The following is a 20957-nucleotide window of genomic DNA, read 5'->3' as shown; positions in this document are numbered from 1 at the left end:
GTGTGGCAAGGCAGAGGAATGGGAGTTGATGGTTGCAATGATTTTGTACTCCTCTCCATTCATTCCTGTAGCCTGTATTCCACTTGGGATTCCACTTGAGGTGAATCCTCTTAGGATGTTCCAGTTGAGGTTCCAAATCAAAGCTGGGACCATTGGGCTTACATGACCCGCCTGTTCTGTGTGCCTTAGACTAGGCAGTTCTCCTGGGTGGACTCTGCAGGAATGAAGGACCATGCTTGTTTTTCAAATTTGGACAGTGTGAACTGTTAACAGTTGAACAATTGGGCTTAAATCACTGCCTCAGACAATGGGGCCCACAGGAAGTTTCTGAGGCCATTGCATACCGCCTGTGGCTTCTTTGAAAGCCAGATTCCTCAAAGACAAGTCCTAGCAAAAGAGTAAATCTGGGGAAACACAGCTGTGCATCTTCTCCTTTCTCCTTTTGGCCTAGTGGTTAGGATGCGAGCTGGGATGTCTGCATCCCGCATAGGAGTGCCTGAGTTTGTGTCCCGGCTTCCCTCCTGATTCCAGCGTCCTGCTAATGTGCAGGCCGGGAGACAGCAGATTGGATTCCTGCCATCCACGGGGGAGACTCAGATTGAGTTCCTGGCTCACAGCTTCAGCCTGGCCCAGCCGTTGCCTTGGCAAGCATCTGGGAAGTGAGCTAGCAGATGGCAGCTTGTGTTCCTTTGTATCTGTCTTTCAAAGAAATATTTATATATTTAAAATGACGTCTCTGGGACACCGCCTGCTCCATCTGCCCAGTTACTGATCTGGCTTTTTTGGCGCTGACAGCTTTGCTGGCCCTCCCAGAGCCTGTCCTCTGTACCTCCTCAGACTTAATGTCCAGGCTTCTTTGCCTTCAGTTGCTCCAATCTATAACCTAGCAAGCTTCATAGTAGCTATGGAAAAAAGGGCACAAATAATGCACTCCCTTCCCTTCAAGGTAACACTCGAGTTTGGATAGAAGTCTTGGCCACAGGCAGGGATGGCAAGAGAGGCCTCCAGTCCCCTTCTCTTCCAGGTTCTGAGCAGCTTTCATGCGTCGTGAGGCCTCTCCTGAGGATGGAAGTATGCTTCCTTAGGAAACCAATCCCGTCATGGTTTTCCAGGCTCTTCTCATAGACAAACATTTTTCCCATCACTTCTGGATTGCCTTTTTTTTCTTTTTTTTTTTTTTTTTTTTGACAGGCAGAGTGGACAGTGAGAGAGAGACAGAGAGAAAGGTCTTCCTTTGCCGTTGGTTCACCCTCCAATGGCCGCCGCTGCAGCCGGCGCACCGTGCTGATCCGATGGCAGGAGCCAGGATCCAGGTGCTTTTTCCTGGTCTCCCATGGGGTGCAGGGCCCAAGCACCTGGGCCATCCTCCACTGCACTCCCTGGCCATAGCAGAGAGCTGGCCTGGAAGAGGGGCAACCGGGACAGAATCCGGCGCCCCTACCGGGACTAGAACCCGGTGTGCCGGCGCCGCAAGGTGGAGGATTAGCCTATTGAGCCACGGCGCCGGCCTGGATTGCCTTTTTTTCTCTTTAACTTTTAGAAAAGTAGATAATACTTTTGAGTAGTTACAACCATGAAAATGACAAAAGCATGGAGGACAAAAGTCTCTGACCCATCTCTTCCCCATCTGCCCGGTTCCCTTCTCTCCATCAGAGAAAACGAGAGCCCAGCCAACTGTTCCAGATGGCTGCCCGGTGATCTCAACTCCAGTTGTTTTCCTTCACTGATTAGGGAGGGAGTTGTCCTGTGTGTATTGGGATCTACTTCTGGGCTTTGTATTCTCCACCTTTGACTGTTTATACGCCAGCACTGCGGAACAGAGGGCAGGCAGCAGCTCCTAGCACCTGGAGAAGGTGTGGAGTTTGTCTTTTTTCACCCTGATCTAGACTTCTGCTTCCTTCTCCTTTCACACTTGAAGATGATGCCCCTAACAATCTTCTTCAGTGACAAACGGCGTAGAAGCTGTTAGTCCATTTTTGCATAAAGAAAAGGAGAAACAGAGAGGTTTATGTGGCTTGCTGAAGGTCACACAGCTAGAAGATAAAAGAGCAAGGGGCTGCAAACCCAGGTGCTGGGATCTTGGAGCAGACCAGACTAACATACTGTACTCTTTTTCAGAATATTACTAAAAGTAACATTAATAGCGCCTGTGAGTTGAAAGCTATCTTCTAGGCACAGTGTTGAGTGCCTTGAGTACTCATTTAACCTACTGTAATAACCCTATAAAGTAGATGTGGTCATTAGATTTGTTACAGTCAGGAAATAGACTCAAGGGAATCTTCTAAACTGGTAAATGTCACGCAGGTAGTATATGCGGCTCCAAATGCCATGCTTAGCCCAGTGCTGCTTTGCAGCTCTCTCTCTTCATGATCAAGTGTTCTTCCTTATTCCTTTGGTGTCACTTCCGTTGTCAGCTACAGTCCTCAAGCACTCCCCAAAGGCAAGAGGCAGGGTGGACAGGGTGCAGGGCTCCTCCTGGTCCTGTCTCCTGTGAATTCCCAACGCAGTTCCACTCCTCTGACACTTTGAGGCTTTCTTCACCTATGACATTCTCTCAAATAACATGTCAACTCTGAGTACAGTGTCTTTGTCTTCTATGGCAATTGATCAATGTGTTTGTGTTTAGAAAACTGATGGGGAAGCCTGTGTTATGAAAAAGAAGAAAGGGTGGGTGAGCTAATGGAGGATGCTGAAACTCAAAGAAGCGCCAACTTGATGGGGCAGGCACTGGAGAGTCCCATAAGACACCAAAATGGCATTTAAGGCGAAGTAGTGGCCACTCATGCACTTTCTGTGTAATCCCTACAACAAAAGGAAAGAACCAGGCCAACTGTGACACACATTTAGCCTGATCTGTAATGGCTTTGGTTTTTCAGAAGCACTTTGTCCATCTGCTTTAAACATCTCATTTGAATGTCCCGGATTCCACTATTTTCTTTGTGGATTAGTGGGTTTCTGTTGTTAAGAGTCTAGGAGGGCAGGCAAAGACCTTTTCCTTAAATTCTCAAGACTTTTCCTTTAGTATCCCAAAGTCTGGGAAGAACCCTCAGCTCAGGTGACAAGGTCCTTCGCAACCAGGCTCCGACCTTGTCTCTGCCTATCACCTTCTGTCTTTCTGCACTTTGCTGATGACCTTCCATTGAAAATGAACATTTTGGTTCCTATGCCCAGGGAGTGTTCCTCATGCCCCTTTGTCCAGTACGTCCTCTTGCTCAAGTCTCGGCTGTGATGCTGCCTCCAGAACACAGCCTTCCATGGTGAGTTGGCTGTTACTGCTGCGGTTTCCCAGGGCATTCTTTGATCTCCTGGCCATTTCTGCTGGCTCTGTGACAGCCTGATAACTCGTGTGTTCCCATTTACCCTGATCTCCTCATGGGAATGAGATCTGTATCAGTTGTCCCTGGGCCTGGTACTCAGCAGCTGTCCGGAAAATGCTGGCTGATGAATAATGAAGGGATGCTGCCACCGGCCAGCTGTCCCCATCTGTTGCACCAATTGGCTAGCTAGTTGTGGCTCCTTGAGTCCCTTCCTTGTCAACCCAACAGGACAACCTTTGTTCCCAAGCCAGAGGCCGAGGAACTCTCCTTCCCAGGATGATGTTTGCTTATAGACACCTGATCTCATGCCTCTTAGGTCCTGCCTCTCAGAGGGTCCTCCTCTCCCCAGCACTGAGGCTCTTTCCCTAGGCCAGTAGATGAAAAAGCAGTGCTTGCATTTGCCATGTGGTTTCCAAGGCTAGCAGGCTGTTCTCGTGTCACTTCCTCCCCCATCACATTGACGCCTCTTCCCCATGCCCTTGTCTGCTGAGGCTTCTGCAGCTGCCTCGCGGTAGGCTTCCCACAGCCCTTTCTTCTCCTCCTCTGATTAACAGAACTTAAGGCTTTACTGCCTTTCTCCATTACCTATTCCCATCCTTTGACTTCTCTGATGGCTCAGCATTTTGTACTCTCCCCCTTCTCTTTGCTTCCCAAGCTGACACATGTCTACCCACTTGTTAAGGTTTTCTCAAGTATTTGGTTTTATTTTTAAACACGTTTGTCTTCTCACTCTGGGCATGCTCTCTCCAGGCAGTGCCCCTTTCACAGTGGGTATTGTCTCAGGGTGGCTGAAGACTCTTAGAAAATGCTCCTAGGTTATCTTGGCAGTTTCAGGCTATGGCCCCCAAGGCAGAGACTTGGAACCCCTCCTTCCCAGAAAGATCAACACCCCCTGGAACCCCCAGGATCAGAACCTCCTCATCCTTTGGCATAATGGATGAGGACACAATATCCCCAGGAGGGCACTGATGTCCACAGTCCTACTATGAGCCCATCTCCCACTTGCCCTATTTCCTGGACATCCACTTGGGCAGCCAACTCAGGACCACCATTGCACTTTTAGGACAAGGACCCATGGGGCAGCATGTTCCAAGTGCCCAGGGAGCAGGATACATCATCCAAGGCATGGGTCACTCAGGGTGTCCTGGTGTGCATGATTCCAAATGTCTTTTTACATGCTGGGTAACTGTATTGAAGCTTCTGTACCTTTTAGTTGCATCCAAATCAGGTGAATATAGGCTCTTGGCTAACTCCTGTACATTTTGCAAATGTACTGTGTCCTCATCACATTGAAATACTTGGCGTGAAAAATCTGAACTTGAAGTCTTTTGATTGCAAAATGTCAGAATTACTTGTCAGTGAAAGAAAAGGGTTATTAAATTATGCCAGTAAAATTTCATGTAGACTTTTTGTTATAAAAATGATTTAAAATTTTATATTACCTTCCTGCAAGAAAAAAGCTTCTTGTTGATGGAGACCATCAGGAAGTTGAAGGGGGAGTCCTTAAAAGTGTTGTTCAGGAGTGATAGACCATTTCCAACCTGTGTCTTTGAAGAGAATGGATGCCTTATCCTTTGCAGAGAAGTTGTAAAAAAATGTGTTCATGCACACAAATGCAAGTTTTTCCACTTAAATATTTGACAAATTTTACATGGAATTTTCATGTAAGTTTGATATTTAATACCCTTCTAAGACATTGGTATGTTGTTTTTCTTCTGTAATGATAAAAATAAAGTATAATGATTTTCTGTTCTCCCTGAACTCTAAATCTCCTTCAGTTTACCCCAGTGTATGCTGTAAATGCTATCCCTTTTCTCTGTATGCCAGAGTTCACTCCTTAAATGCCTGCAGAAGTCAGGACTGGGCCAGGCCAAGTCCAGGAGCCAGCAACTCCAGCCAGGTCTCCCACATGAGTGGCAGGATTTCATGTGCTTGTACTCCCTGTACATGTACTCTGCTCCCTGGGGTCCATATTGGCAGGAAGCAGGATCAGAAGCAGAGATGGAACGAGAGCCCAGGCCCTCTGATATGGGAGGTATATCAAGCAGTGGCTCGACCCATTGTACTACAAGTCCACCCCAGGAAGCAGGTTTAGAAAACTGGTGAGCAGCCATGAATGCAAGGGCTTTTCTCAGGAGGGCAGACCTGTGTGTGCTGGACAGACAGAAGGCAGGTGTGAAGGTGCTGAAATTCCACAGGTGCCCAGGCTGCCAGAGGTGGAGAGGACCAAGGAAGATGGTATTGCTTAGGAGAGGGGCTTTTGGCTCAGCTCCAACGTGAGCTCCAAAAGGAAGCTTTTCTAGCTCACACAGTGGCCCATTGCTTGCATTCCTGTGCTCTCTGCCCATTCTCATGGCAGGACAATTACAGGTGGAGTAGGAGTTTAGAATGAGTTTCCCATGTCCTCAGAACTTAGCCCCATCTCTGGTGTGCAGCAGGGCCTCAGTCAGTGTGTGCCTGATGAACAGCTGATTGCTAGCCCTTGATCCTTCCCTCCAAGGTTGCCAAGGCTAACTAGATGTAGACATGGGCATTCCCAAGCCAATGTCAGGGCTTGGAGCAAAATCAGACCCTCTTAGAGCAAGAGACAGAGAATATATGAATGAGAACCCAAGGTCTGGCATCAGAGCTCTGGGTTCTTGTCTAACTCTGCATCTGGCCATTGATGCCTCTCTGCTTCTGTTTCCAGGAAGCAAGGGAGGCAGCTGTAGGGGCTCTGGTCCCAGGCACTGCACAGGGACTTGGCATTGCCCCTGGCCAAAACACCAGAGGCATCCTCAGATGGCAGCGGGCAGACAAGTTGTCTTTGCAATCTCAAGAAGCAGGGATATTGGCACGATCGCTTATTGGGTACAGGGAAAATGCAGAGGTTGAAAGCCAGCACATGAAGCTGGTTTTGAGTGCACTTAGCAGCTGCCCCGATTTGCACCCCTCCCCCCTTTTAAAAGCAGGGTTGCTTCTCTCAGAACAGAGCTCTATTCTTCCTGATGGCCGACTCCCAGCACTGCTCCATATCTGCTCTGAGTGTTCTCCTACTCACCAGCCCATTTATCCTCTTAGAAACCTACACTTAATGGTGGCATAAAATATAGCCGCAAAGCCACGGGAAAGCTTTCTGGTGGTGGCTCGAGCTAGCAAAATGATTATGGTGGTGAAGGAGAATCCTCTCCAGGCAATTTTTGTTCCTAAGTGCCCCAGATCAGTTCCGGGTTGCTTCAGTTGTCACCTGATGGTGTTGAGGGGGGAGAGGCTGCCCCAAGGGAAGGCAGGTGGTAGCTCCCCTCTCTGATTCCCTGGGTATTTCAGGACCAGTCTGGGCACCCTGGGACAGATCAGCCCTGACTCCACTTTTCCTGTCTAATCGCACTGTTAATTAACATAACACATCCTCGCAGCTGGTGGCTGTGGTTTTCTTCTCATCTCCAGCCTCCTCGCCCCTGTACACTAATTAGCACAAAAGCTGGGAACAAGACTTCAAGCATTGATTTGCCTTTGTAGTAATGATTATTTTGGGAACAACCCAACCCCCTCTAAGCACCTTGAATTTGAACCATGCACTTCTTTCCCCATAGATTTTTTTTTTTTTTGGTTTTGCAAGGCCATGAACGAGAGTTCAATGATTCAAGAGAATAATACCATGTTTATCTCCTGGTCTTAAAAGACAAAACTGTTAGTGAACTGAGGAGGGGAGAGAACACCTGGACCGGATGTGATAATTTAAAGGTTGTCTTCTTTTTAGAAAGTTGACCCCTTGAACGTGGAAACATCATTAACTAGGTGTCAAGTGGAGCTTCTTGAAAAAACCCCTGATAGGACTTGCCCTTTACAAAGTGGCTCACACCTCTGGCAGCTCTCAGCTTTGCAGGTGCATCTGAGCTTCCCTGGGCTGCTCCGGGGTCTGCCACCCAGCAGAGACTGATACACATCTGTGCAGCTGCAGCAGCGTCCAGCAGCAGCCTGGAGATGGATCTAAGGATGGAAGGCTGGAGGGACCAGGGATCCAAGTGGCCCAGGGCAGAGGAGAGCTTTGCACCCGAGTCCCTGGGTCCTTAATCAGTGTCTTGCCCAAGGACCTTGCTGCCTCTAGGTGGCCAGGCAGCCCCTGAAATGCTGTGTAGCCACATAGTGATAGTGTGGGAGGTTCTGGCCTTGCACACACTGACAGTATTGTCCAGAGTTGATAGCACATACTGTGTTTGAGGGGCTTGCTCTGTTGCATCCTTTTTCACCCATAGCACTGCATTACTTTTTTGGAAAGTAATCTTAGTTTCGCTCTCCTGTTTCTTGGTCCAAAATACAAATCCTCTTGCTTCTGCCCATCTCGTCTCACACTGTTCTCTCCAATGTGAGGCCTTGTGAGGGTCTGGGTTTGTGTGGAAGTGTGCAGTAATTCATCAGCAATGTCTGCCATGCTCATCTTGTAAGGAAAAAATCTGGGGCGGGTGCTGTGGCGTAGTGGGTAGGGCCTCCACTTGAGGCGCCAGCATCCCATATGGGCTCAAGTCCTGGCTGCTCCACTTCTGATCCAGCTCCTTGGCGATATGCCTGGGAGGGGAGAGGAGGACGGCCCAAGTGCTTGGGCCCCTGCACCCATGTGGGAAACTGGAAGAAGCTCCTGGCTTTGGCTTGGCCCAGCCCCAGCCATTGAGGCCATTTGGGGAGTGAACCAAGGGATGGAGGATCTCTCTCTCTCTCTACTTCTCTCTCTCCATTCTGCCTTTCTAATAAATGAATAAATCTTTAAAAAATAATAAATTTAAATGTGATTAAAAGACAAGGGACTAAATTTACCAATGCAATCTTGTTTAAATACACAGTTCAGTAGTGCTAAGTATATTTGCCTTGTTAACCAATCTCCAGGGATTGAAAGAAGTCTCCCTTTCTCACTTCTCCATGTCCCCCAGTAACCACCATTCTACTTTCTGTTTCTGTGGGCCTGACTGTTGTAGACACTCACAGAAGGGGGCTACTACAGGGTTTGTCCTTTTGTGTCAGACTCAATTCATTTAACATCATCAAGGTCCATCCGTGTCGCAGCATGTATTAGAATCTATTTATTTATTTATTTTTTCAAACTTTTATTTAGTAAGTATAATTTCCAAAGTACAGTTTATGGATTACAATGGCTTCCCCCACCCCATAACTTCCCTCACATCCGCACCCCTCCCATCTCCCGCTCCCTCTCCCATTCCATTCACATCGAGATTCATTTTCAATTATCTTTATATACAGAAGATTGATTTAGTATATATTAAGTAAAGATTTCATCAGTTTGCACCCACACAGAACATAAAGTGTAAAATACTGTTTGAGTACTAGTTATAGCATTAATTCACATTGGACAACACATTAAGGACTGAGATCCCACATGAGGTGTAAGTACACAGTGACTCCTGTTGTTGACTTAACAATTTGACACTCTTGTTTATGGCGTCAGAAATCTCCCTAGGCTTTAGTCATGAGTTTCCAAGGCTATGGAAGCCTCTTGACTTCGTTGACTTCGATCTTATTTAGACAAGGCCATGGTCAAAGTGGAAGTTCTTTCCTCCCTTTAGAGAAAGGTACCTCCTCCTTTGATGGCCCGTTCTTTCTACTGGGATCTCACTCGCAGAGATCTTTCATTTAGGTTTTTTTTTTTTTTTTTTTTTTTTTTTTGCCAGAGTTTCTTGGCTTTCCATGCCTGAAATACTCTCATGGGCTCTTCAGCCAGATCCGAATGCCTTTAGGGCTGATTCTGAGGCCAGAGTGCTGTTTAGGACATCTGCCATTTTGAGTCTGCTGTGTATCCCACTTCTCATGTTGCATCATTCTCTCCCTTTTTTATTCTATCAGTTAGTATTCGCAGACACTAGTCTTGTTTGTGTGATCCCTTTGACTCTTAGACCTATCAGTGTGATCAATTGTGAACTGAAATTGATCCCTTGGACTAGTGAGATGGCATTGGTACATGCAATCTTGATGGGATTGTATTGGAATCCCCTGGCACATTTCTAATTTTTAAGGGGAGATAATATTCCATTGTAGGCATATACCGCATTTCATTTCTTCATTTATCTGTTGATGAATACTTGGGATGCATTCACCTTTTTGACTATTATGGATTATGCAGCGCCAAATGTAGGCATAGGAATACCTGGTTTGCCCCACCCCCCCTTTTTTAAAAAGATTTATTTATTTATTTGAAAGTCAGAGTTATTCAGAGAAGGAGAGGCAGAGAGATCTTCCCTCTGCTGGTTCACTCCCCCAAATGGCCACAATGGCCGGAGCTGTGTTGATCTGAAGCCAGGAGCTTACTCTGGGTCTCCCATGTGGGTGCAGGGGCCCAAGCACTTGGGCCATCTCCTACTGCTTTCCCCAGGCTGTAGTAGAGCTGGATCGGAAGTGGAACAGCCGGGGCTTGAACCGATATGGAATGCCAGCACTACAGGGAGCGGCTTTAACCCTCTAAGCCACCGACTGGAGGTGGAGCCCATCTTTTCCAAACTCACTGCAGCTGTGGAGTCAAAGTTTTTTTTTTTTTTTTTTTTTTTTTTTTAAAACTTTAAGCCAGATTCTTTGGAGGTACAATTCAATCTGGGAATGGGGCCCAGAAATCTGTTCTTTTTAAAGCAGAACCTCAGGATATGCTCCCGATCGGGCTTACTAGAAATTACTTTCTAATCATTAATTAAAGGCTAGCCCAACCTCTACAAGTCTTTTATCTCTGGATCATAAAGAGTCTCAAACTATCCTCTGAATGTTGGATCATGTTTCTTGGTCTTGTATCCCCACCTGGATGGTAAATTCATAAAACTATAGAATTTATTAACTCAAAGAGGCCTCAGAGACCAGATGATCTGCTCTGTATTGGCCATTTATTACTCGCATCTTGGCTGTGTCCAGAAGTATTTTAAGATTCCCTCTATTAAGCTAAAATAAAACTAGCTTTTTCACAGCGCCAAGGCAAGCCAGTACTTGACTGTGAAGAAAGATGGTCACTTCGACTGTTCTGTGGAAAGATGTGATGCTTGCGTCTATATTTGCTGCTGCTGTGAGAAACCTTGTCAGTCAGTGACTGGCAGGCATTTGTGATATTCCCTCCAGATAACTGACTTGATTTTTGGCCAGGTTCAAGTGTACATGATCTGTGAGGCCCTGGAGCAGTCATGACTTTCAGAGTTATATCTACAAATGTGGATGCAATGATACTTCCTTCTTTGGAGTGTGCAACATAAGTACTTGAATTAACTGAGCACTTACTATGTACTAGGTGCTATAATAAGTTGGTAAAGTGAATTATTTGACAGGGCTATGATGAAACTAAAGCTTGGAAATGTCAAATGACTTGTCTAGAGTCCCTCACTAGCAAGTGACAAGGCTCAATGTCATAGTTTGTGTGGTTTCTCAACTCATTGTTTTAATGATTGCTCTATTTTATGATGAAAACAGAAGTTCAGCAAAATGCTTAGCATGTTGTTTAGTTTATTAGAGAAGCACAGGAAATTGTGGTTGTTGCTAACATCATCATCATCATAACAACAGCAACAACCCTTGCATAGCCCTTAATATGTGCTAGGCGCTGTTTTAAGCACTTAAAAATATTTATTTATGAAATAACCCTATGAGGTAGTACTGTTATTACATATGTTACGGATGTGGAAACTGAGGTTCAGAAAGACTAAGTAAACTAAAGTTACACAGCTAGTAGGTGGTAGAACTTGGATTTGAGCTAGAGGGTCTGGCTTCAAACTCACTGCATATTAATCATTATACTGTTCAGCCTTCTATGTGGTAAATGGTAAATATTAATAATGAGGATTAGTGATGAAGCCTCAATTTATTTGAATATAATGTGAACAATATTTTTCTACACATTTCTCTGGTAGGCATTGCCATCAAGATAAAAATAAATATGATAATAGATTCAAGTGTCCTTTTCATGTCTCCCTTTCTGCCCTTTGAAATTTTTATAGGGTCAATCTAATACTAATTCACAGCAGCTGATTTGTTAGTCATCTTGGAAGTAAACTCTGGGGGAGGATGTTCATGGGGTCATTCCATTTTTAAGCTAGAAGAAACCTTTGGGATTCTCTAGGGCAGAGGTGTCTAGAAGAAAGTGTTTGTACTCTCAGGATGCCCAAGGTTACCCATCAAAGTTGGAGAAGAAAATGTTAGTATGAAATAACAGAAACGAAGGGTCAGTGGGACTTTTCCTGTTGTGACATCCAGTGGCTACCTCTCGACAACACCATAGGGACGCCTTGGCTCCAGCTGTCAGTGCTCACCCTTCTTTCTTGACACAAGTCTTGTAACTGAGTGAGGTCATGTTCTTGTGGGGTCTCTCTCTCTCTCTCTCTGGTTCTCTGCCTCTCTGCTCCTCCAGTCTCCTTTGTAAGTTTCTCATTATTCTCCATTATATTAAAAATATTTTGAGAAGACTAATCTATGAGTTGGCATGGTATTCTCCCTTGTTTAATGCATCAGGAAGTCACCAAGACAGGGTGGAGTTTCCTTGAACAAGGCCGCTCCTCTGTTGAATTTCCTTTAAGCATACTTATTCATGCTGCATGAGTTGAATTGTGTCCCAAAGAAAGATCTGTTGAAGTCCTAACCCCTGTTGCCTCAGACATCATTTGGAAACAAGGTTGTAGATGCAGTAAGTTAAGATGAACTCATGAGGGAGTAGGGAGAGCCATTAATCCAGTAGGATTTATGTCCTTAAGAGAAGAGTGGGGAGAAAGATACACATACAGAGACACCCGGGAGAAAATATACATGTGACCATGGAGCAAGAGATTGGAGTGCTGCATCAACAAGTCACATACAGCTCAAGTCAGGCTTGGCTAAACAAGCCTTGGCATCCGGGGTTACTGGCAAACAACAGAAGCCGGAAGAAGTGATGGAAAATTCTCCTCTGTAGATGGCAGAAAGAGCACAATACCTTGATCTGAGACATGTAGCCACCAGAACTGTGAGATAATGAGTTATTGTTTTAAGTTAACCAGTTTGTGGTACATCATCATGGGTGCCGCAGGAACTAATACATGGGCTTACCTAGTTTGATTAACAGATTCTATTTACTATCTGAATAGTAAAATACTAAATAGTAAATAAATACTAAATAGTAAAACATATTAAAATGGGCTTGGTGCAGAGAGAGTACCATTTGAAGACAACAGCTGTCATGCAAAGGCATGACATTAGCTCCTTTTTACCAGCCCTCACTAAGAAAAAAAAAATAGACAATTCCACCAGACCAGATAATCAGGAAAAATGTCTCAAAATTATCAAGATATTAGACGTACAGATTATCATCTAATATCATGAGAAGTTAATCTTGCCCTAATTCCTAACATGAATCGAAGCACTAGCTGATGATAGTATCAAGCCATCACAATCAGTAGGACATTTAAAGATCCTATTTGATGTGATGCTTTAAAATACTTTGTTTGGGTGGGGGGGAATCTTTGGGGGGGAAAGCCACTGTAATCCAAAAGCTGTACTTTGGAAATTTATATTTATTAAATAAAAGTTAAAAAATAAAATAAAATACTTTGTTTATTAATGCATGCAATATTTCTTCATTGAAAGTATGTAGGATGCATCAAAAAGTTCATAGAAAATGGAATTAAAAGATGACAGGCATATACCATGAACTTTTTGAGAGCCCTCCTCATATTTATGACTTATAAATGATTGGACAAATAAATGCCTATATACTGGCAATATGTAATCATTTTAAAAATAGGTAGGTTACAAAATAAAGGTTGGAGATCCTGATGTAGTCAACACTCACCTTCCTTTAATGCTTAAGGAGATAGGTCCAGAGTGGTTAAGTGAGTTACTTACCAAAGTCAGAACTTGAACTTGCTTCTCCTGACGTGGGCCAAAGGCGAGTCTGTACTACTCTGTCTCCCTCAAAGATGCAGTGAGATGTACACTTTGTCGTCTTTGAGCATCATGAAACCTTGGATGACTTTGAGCAAGGTGCTTCTCTTTAGTAAGTCCTGTGGCAAGCAGAGCTGTTCAGCTCAGGCAAATGTAGGCTTGACTCTGGATCTGCCACCTGTGAGCTGTGTGATCTGTGTGATCTGTTGCATGTAACTTCTGCGATCCTCACTTTACTCCGATATAAGATGTGATTAATGCTGTTTAATTACAGGGTTGCTCTATAAAGAATAAGCTTTATAATGTCCAAGTGTAAACTGTATGGGCCCTAAAGTATAATTGTAATTGTAATAGTTGACGTTATTACCAAGATTATGAGGGTGCAGGAGATTCAGTTCTGTGTTATTTGGAGGGGAATCCTGGGGCACAGTGGGTCAGACAGGCAGTTGTGAGGGAGGCTTGCCTGACTGTCCATGTGTCACAGAGGTGATGTGATCCGCAGGTGTCATTCTATCCCAAATAAAAAGGCATCAACTGAGTAAAAACATTAACAAGAATGCATATATGAAGATGAAGGAAAGTTGTGGCTGTTGTTCCCAAGTGACTAAAGTTTGGGAAGCAGGTCTAGACCAGTTAGCTCTGTGGTCTGCAAACAATTTGCTTGAATACTCCCAAAATACTTTGAAAAATTGTAAATTCTTTTGCATATTTTAAAGTTGACATCTAAAGTTTTTCATCATAAGTTTAGAAGGTTGCAAAGGATACAATTTTCCTCACTTAGTAATTTCTAATGGCAATTTCAAGTCTACAGAAATTTTTCCCCCAGGAACCTTTTATGTAAGGACTAAATAGCAAACTTCATACATTTCATAATTATAACTTTAGGAACATGGTGATTCTTCCACTGTAGCTGTCTTCCCACCCACTCTACCACCCTTCTTTCTCCTCCCTCTCCTATTTCCATTCTTATTTTTTTTTGCTAAGATCTACTTTTAATTAACTTTATACACATATGATCAACCCTAAGAGTTCAACAAATAGTATGGAAAACAAACTGTTCCTCAACAGTCAAGACAAAGGCTGTTCAAAGTCATTGCTTCTCAAAGTGTCAATTTCACTTCTACAGATTACCTTTAAGGTGCTCTATTAGTTATCACAGGTCAGGGAGAACATATGGTATTTTTCCTTTTGGGACTGACTTATTTCACTAAGTATGATGTTTTCCACTTTCATCCGTTTTGTTGCAAACGACTGGATTTTGTGTGTGTTTTTTAAACTGCTGTATAGAATTCCATGGTGTCCATATCCCGTAATTTCTTTATCCAGACTTCAGTTGATGGGTGTTTGGGTTGATTCCATATCTTAGCTATTGTGAATTGAGTTGCCATAAACATGAGGGTACAGATAACTGTTTCATATGCTGATTTTATTTCTCTTGGGTAAATTCCCAAGAGTGGGATGGTTGGGTCATATGATAGGTCTATATTCAGATTCTGAATATATTCTGAGGTATCTCCAATCTGTCTTCCATAGTGGCTTTACCAGTCTACAGAAAATTTGAAAGAAGAAATAGAATGACTGATTGTATACCCTTTACCTATAGTCAATACTTGTTAACATTTTGCATTCTTGCTCTATCTCTGTGTGCTTTTTTTTGCCTGTGATAAACCATTTGAAAGTCATTTGTAGACATTCTGACATTCATTTCTAATACTTTAGTATGCATCCTCAAAGAATAAGGACATTCTCCCATCATAAGAAAATAAATACCATGATCACATCTAAGAAAATTAACATAATGCAAAGCATGTAACTTCTGACATATTCCAAGTATTGACATTTAAAAATAAGTCGCTTACATTATTCTTTTAAACTTATCCAATGGAATCTAAATACCATAAGGCTTTGACATCCATCACAATCCACTTATAAGTATATAAACAAGCTCTTCTTTAGCTCTTGAAAATTTTAGTTTTTGCTTTCCTTCTTGAATTTACATACATATTTCACTTCACAGAATATTGTTGAGAGCTGGTTGAGACAAGGCAGAGAGAGCGCCTATCTACTGCTTCATTCCCCAAATGCATGTGATGACCTTGGCTTGAGCTGAGGTCAGATCCAGGAGCCAGGAACTCAATTCAGGTGTCCTGTATGGGTGGCTGGGACCCACTTGATTTAGCCATCGCCACCGAATCCCAGGGTCTGCATTAGCAGGAAGCTGGAGTTGGCTATCAAAGGAAGGTATTCAACCAATGCACTCCAAAATGAAATGAGAGCATTTTAATTGCTAGGCCAAATAATGTCTAATTGGTTAGTGCTTGAAAGTTTTATTGATCATCTTTGCATGTTCTTCTAAAACAATAAATGTACTGCTTAAAGTTGAATTCATTATTTGTATTCTGTGATCATAAAACCGTAAGTTTTAATTCTTTATTATAATTAGTAGCAGTACACAAGAAATTACTTGTATCCTACTGATAAGAAGATCGTAGCATCATATTTTGATATTAGTCTTCAAAGATTAAAAAAAGTTTTAGAACTCTATCTCCTAAATGACATGACTGAGGATTTAACATATAGTGCTTATATGAATGCATGAATATTACTGATAGCTAGAAAAAGATAGGGTACAGCACCAATTTTATTATTTTTTAAAGATATAAACTTTAAAATTCACATGAAATACATAATAATAAAAAGCTTATTATATGAACTTTAATTCCTTTATGGTTATATATAATATACTGACAATCTCATAATGATATATCACAGAATCATTTTAATAATTTTATCTGGCTCTCCAATTTTGTTAGAAAACATTGAGTTGGAGGTTATTTGAATTGAAAATTTTTCTGTCTGTGTTAGACATATTCATTCTTAATTTCTTTGAATTCTGTAAAGTGTCCCTCAACCTTATCAAATTATTTTTCACTTAAATGCAATATTTTTAACATAATATACTTGTAAATGTAAGAAAATAAAAATATTGCTCATTGAGACATACCTTTGCCAATAGCAGGTTTCTGTCAAACACAAAAGTTCTTAATGTACTTATATGATAATGTGGAACTTAGCTTTTGATTTATGGAACGTGTCTGCCATGGTCAAGCCCATCAGCCACAGCTATTTGCTTCCTGTCAGAAAACAGCTGACTTCATTTTCCAGTTCACATGCACATCTCTGTGACGCATCTCACTTCCAGTTCTACCTCTGAGAAAGCAAGCACAGGGAGTGGGACATGGAGCCTTGCTAGGAGCTTGTTGCCAGGGAGAGCAGGGCTTGGATGTTTCCTTGGCTTTGTTCCTTTCTTGCATGCAAGTCAGGGATGGGAGAGCAGAAGACTTTAAAGTCAAGTTCTGAGTGTTTGGGTTCAGAACCTCCTGACATGACCCAAATCCTGTTTTGCAAGGTTTTCCCTTGAGAAGAATATGTTTGACCCCCACAAACATGAGTTGCCCTGCCAGGTACCTTTCCCAGCCACTGGTATTTCCTTCCACCCATGTGAGACACTGGCTGGGTGAGTAGAGGTGGGGGACGCGAGGCCAGTGGATCCCCAGGCAGCCTCTCCCAACAAAGTGTCCTCAGGGAGGTCAGTGTCAGTGTGGACAGGGCGGTGGGAAATTTTGGAATCTGATGTCCTTTAAATTATCATTGGTTGTGGGTCCCTGGAGAGGTATCCTGTTCTGAGACACGTTCACCCTGCTGGAGTCCTTGCTGAGGATCAACTGGGGGAAGAGGGAACACGAGATGCTGGGAACACGGAGCGGTGAATGTCCTTGCTGGTTGTGGTGTCCCGGGGCGGCATCCTCCTGACTCAGCTGTGGCCAGCCCAGGGAAGGTTTTGGATTCCGTCCGGTTCCAGAAGCTGCTCCATGGCCTGAAGGAGCCAAGGGGCTCTAGGCTGGTTGGCAGATTGTTCCCTGTGATGGAAAATGCCCGTTGTTCATTTAATCTGACTCTCTTATTTTCTTGATAAGTTGCACTGCAAGCCATTGCCATTCTATCCTTCTGAGTGACGCATTGTACATGATAAATAGTTGATACTTGTCAATTACAAAAATATTTTATAAATTTGTATTTATCCCTGACATAAAAAACCTATTTTGTTTTAGTTCTGAATTGAAGAATAAGGGAGTAAATTGAAATAAATAAAAGAAAGAAGCTTCATTAGTAATCTTAATTTTTTAAAAAATCCACAAAACACGTGAGTGAAACTCAGCCTAGCCTGTGTAGAGACAGTTTTTTTTTAAGATTTATTTATTTATTTGAAAGAGTTACACGAGAGAGAAGGGGAAGCAAAGAGGCAAAGAGAGAGAGAGAGAGATAGAGAGAGAGAGAGCTTGCATCCGCTGGTTCACTCCCCAGATGGCGGCAATGGCCGGAGCTGCACCAATCTGAAGCCAGGAGTCAGGAGTTTCCTCCAGGTCTCCCAAGTGGGTGCAGGGGCCCAAGGACTTGGGCCATCTTCTTCTGCTTTCCCAGGAAATAGGAGAGAGCTGGATCAGAAGTGGAGCAGCTGGGACTAGAACCCATGCCCATATGGGATGCTAGCTCTGCAGGTGGCGGCTTTACCCACTATGCCACAGTGCCAGCCCCCAAACGCATTCTTGAGTTTCTTCCCTCTGCAAGTGAGGCTTTCTTACATCTGGGAGCCACAGGGATGTAGCGATGTGTGTATTTCTCCCTGTATGAGGCCTTGGTTAATCACCTGACATATTAGGTTGGAACACCTCAAACGGTCTCTTCCTCTGTATGAGCTTGGCAGAAGAACAAGATTTCTAATGCATCCCCGTCTACCCTCTTCGCTCCATCCAAGCTGTTTCCAGGGGACGTGGGTCAAGGAGAGCTCATGAACTTGTGTCAGTTAAACAGTGTGTTCCATTCGAACAGTGCTCATTACTCAGGCAACATTAGGTTTTTTCATGGAGGAATCAGTAGATTTCACTTGCTGATAGCCAAATGCCAACTTCATGTTTTTCTCCATCAAAATCAAAACAGTGGTGTCACATGGCAACACCGGGCTGGAGCTGAGCAGTGGCTGCCTTCTTCAGTTGCTGGCACGAGCTCTCTGGGTTGCCTTCCTCCCCACTCCACTCTTGGGGTTGCCTGTGGGAATTTGGGCTTGTGATCTTTTGTTGAAGGTTTATTGAGGCGGTATATTCATTCCACCAATAATTGGGATTTAGACACCTTTGATGGCCAGCTGTGATAGTAAGCAAATGAGTTATAGAATATAGTATAAGATGATTGTTCCCTGGAGAAAATAAAACAGAAGATGGCAAGTGTGGATGAGTGTGAGTAAGGATTAATGAGGTCTTTAAATGACAATTTGAACGAAGAGAAGGTGCGTGTGATGGAGTTAAGGCTGGGGAGGAGCCTTCCATGCAGGGGGATGGCAAGTGCAAAGGCCCTGGGGCAGTGGCAGGTATTGATGGAGGGGAAAACTCTAGAAAGAACTGTGGTCTGGAGACAGACTCTGCTGCTGCATATGAAAATGAAGACTTGAGCAGGGAACTTTGCAAGCTGTCATTGAGCTCTAGCATTTGGCAATTGTGTGGCAAAGCACTTCTAAGAGAAATGGGAGGCTATGGGGCTTTGTGATACAGTCTTTGATGGAAGTGGCCTTTGATTATTTCTCTGAGAAGACTGGAAGGTGGCTTTCCCTGTGGACTCTACTGACAGGGGGAAGCAGGGCTGTGCTGGGGACTGACAACTGAAACGTGCTGTGCTCTCTGAGGACTGAATTCCCACACGCCTGCAGTTCAGGTGGGTAGGAAATAAACGGAATCAGCAGAGGTGATGGCTATCTGTGTTATTACTGTTTGGGGTTTGATTCCTGCCATAGCCCTGGCAGATGACAACAGATTGCTGGGCATGAACAAAAGTAGGTTATTTCTTATCTGATCATTCTTTGTGTGTATTTGGATAAGCGAAGGTTTTTAATATTGGAAAGGCAAACAGCATGTACTGTTCAACCCGCCAGTCAGTTAGCCTGTTACTCCCAGTCTCATTAAACTTTCCAGTTTGTTTTAAAAAAGATTTGTTTATTTGAAAGACAGAGTTAGAGGGACAGACAGAAAGATATCTTCCAGCTGCCTGGTTTGCTCCCAAATGACCACGACAGCCAAGTCTGGGCCAGGCTGAAGCCAGGAGCCTGGAACTCCATCCAGGCCTATCCATAGGGATGGAGGGACCCAGTACTTTGGGCCATCTTCCACTGCTTGCCCAGGCACATTAGCAGGGAGCTGAATGGAAGTGGAACAGCTGGGACTTGAACCAGCGCACCTTTGGGATGCTGGTGTCTCAGGTGATGGCTTCACCTGTCATACCTCAGAGTTGGTCCCAGCTTCTCAGTTCTTAAAAAGGAAAAGATCAACTGTCAACAGTTTGGCCTTATAATGGGGGAAAGCAAACTTTGAGGATAAATAGATATCCTCTATCACCCTTGGGTCCCTGCTGGGGGCTCTCAGGTTTGGCACAAAATCTGCCTTCCTCACTTTTTGTGGGTAAGTCCCAATAGAAACACCTATCTCTATGGACAAGTATCCTTTAAAGTACATATAATATACTTTGTTTATTTACTTACTCAGAGGTGGAGAGAGCGAGAGAGAGTTCCCCCATCCACTGCTTTACTTCCCAGAAGCCTACACTGTTCAGGACTGTGCCAAGCCAAAGTTTGGAGTTCAGGAGATATCAATCCTGGTCTCCTACACATGGCAGGGACCCAACTACTTGAGCCATTGCTTTCTCCTCCCAGGGTCTTTATCAACAGGAAACTGGAATTGGAAGTGGAGCTGAGATTCAGGCTCAGTCCCTCCAATACGGAATGTCGTCATCTTGACTATTCAATGCAAGGGATAACAGGTGCCTCATGGATAAGTGTTCCTTAACTAATCATGCTGACGGTTTGGACACAGCAGATGAATGAATGCCTGGAGCAGTTGAGTCTGAAATGGGAATGCATTTTAAAAACCAGAATTATTCTGAGATTTCTCTGGCTTAAAGAGTAGAAAATGTCTTTATTTTCTGGAGGAGAATGGGGAGTCAAGGATTCAGTGTTTACTTCTGGAAGGAGGTGGAGGACTTGAGGATTTGAGGATGAGAATGGTTTGGGATTTTACCTTAGTTGCAAGCCAACAAGTTAACAAGTTAACCTGTTAAAATTGTTTGTATCCTGGTGGACTCCTGGGTTAAAGACAAAGAACTTAATTAATGCCCACAATAGCAGTAGCCTGCATCAGCATTTTTACCAGTTGTCTGAATCTCATTCTTACTGGGCAATGTGAAGAGGGCAGGTTATACCTCCACATGCAGTGGGTTGTGAATAGGAGAGGCTGCCTGACCTTAGGGAACCCACATATTTTATGACAGGCAATAAGCACGGATGTCCTTAACTCCAGAGGGAGACATCATTATTACCTAGGCACTAAGGAAACTTGCCTTTTGCTCTGGAGGGAGGTACTATGTCTGTGTTTCAAGGTTGTTCTACAGACAAAGGCAGCAAGGGCCTATGCTTGATGTATGTGCAGAAATCCAGTAGATATATAAAAAACTGTCTACCAGCTTCAGCTCTAAATCTTCAGTTCATCCTCGTCTCTCTAGCTGCCTTAAGTGAGTTTATTCCCAGTTTTGGGCCACCATAGTTTTCTCTAATTTCTGGGAAATCCAGGGAGACACATTACTGTCTGAGCTCACAGTATAACTGAAACTCTTCCTGGGGCATTTTCTGAGAACTTAAAAAGCTTCCTCCACTTCCTGACCAGTACAACTCTT

This window comes from Oryctolagus cuniculus, chromosome 3 (genome assembly GCF_051225735.1).
Source record: "Oryctolagus cuniculus isolate XC-2025 breed Fujian yellow rabbit chromosome 3, ASM5122573v1, whole genome shotgun sequence".
In the NCBI taxonomy this organism is placed as follows: Eukaryota; Metazoa; Chordata; class Mammalia; order Lagomorpha; family Leporidae; genus Oryctolagus; species Oryctolagus cuniculus.
This window is presented reverse-complemented; position numbering follows the sequence as displayed.